The sequence below is a fragment of the Meleagris gallopavo genome, unplaced genomic scaffold (assembly GCF_000146605.3).
Source record: "Meleagris gallopavo isolate NT-WF06-2002-E0010 breed Aviagen turkey brand Nicholas breeding stock unplaced genomic scaffold, Turkey_5.1 ChrUn_random_7180001865180, whole genome shotgun sequence".
In the NCBI taxonomy this organism is placed as follows: domain Eukaryota; kingdom Metazoa; phylum Chordata; class Aves; order Galliformes; family Phasianidae; genus Meleagris; species Meleagris gallopavo.
In genome coordinates this window covers 1-533 of record NW_011130542.1, presented here as the reverse complement: position 1 = coordinate 533, position 533 = coordinate 1, and the positions used below count along the sequence as shown (strand labels likewise).

At 57.0% G+C, this 533-nt stretch overlaps 1 pseudogene; it reads right to left on the bottom strand.

The window, feature by feature from the left end:
* Positions 1–440: 440 nt before the first annotated feature.
* Positions 441–533, bottom strand: LOC116217655 (annotated as a pseudogene; the record flags this gene model as incomplete).

Below are 533 nucleotides of genomic sequence, written 5' to 3'. Positions count from 1 at the left end.
TTGGTGCGTACGGCAGCTCCACAGTAGGTCGGTGGACGCTGGGAAGGAAGATGAGAAACAGGGTAAACCCAAGAGACTGAGAAGAGAGTGAAAATGGAGACTGACAACGAGTGGGCGATCCCACAGGGAACCTGGGGATGGGATCCGGCAGTGGGCACTCCAGAGCATGGCACGGTCCCTTGCAGGCACACGTGGGCTATTAGACAAGCGCCTGCTGCAGTGATGGAAGGCAAAGCCAGACGAGACAGTGGAGAGAAGAAAGGGAAAAGGAGAGGAGCGAATCAAGAAGTGAGGCAAGGAAGAAAAGGCCAAATTGACACTAACTCAGTAGGGACTACAAAACAGCATATCGGAACGCTGTCCCCAAACACAAAAGCTCACGCCTCCCGCGGCCAGCCCGCCGGCGCGGGAGCGGAGGGCAACAAAAGCCCGTCAGCAAAAGCCTACAGCACCCGGTATTCCCAGGAGGTCTCCCATCCAAGTACTAACCAGGCCCGACCCTGCTTAGCTTCCGAGATCGGACGAGATCGGGC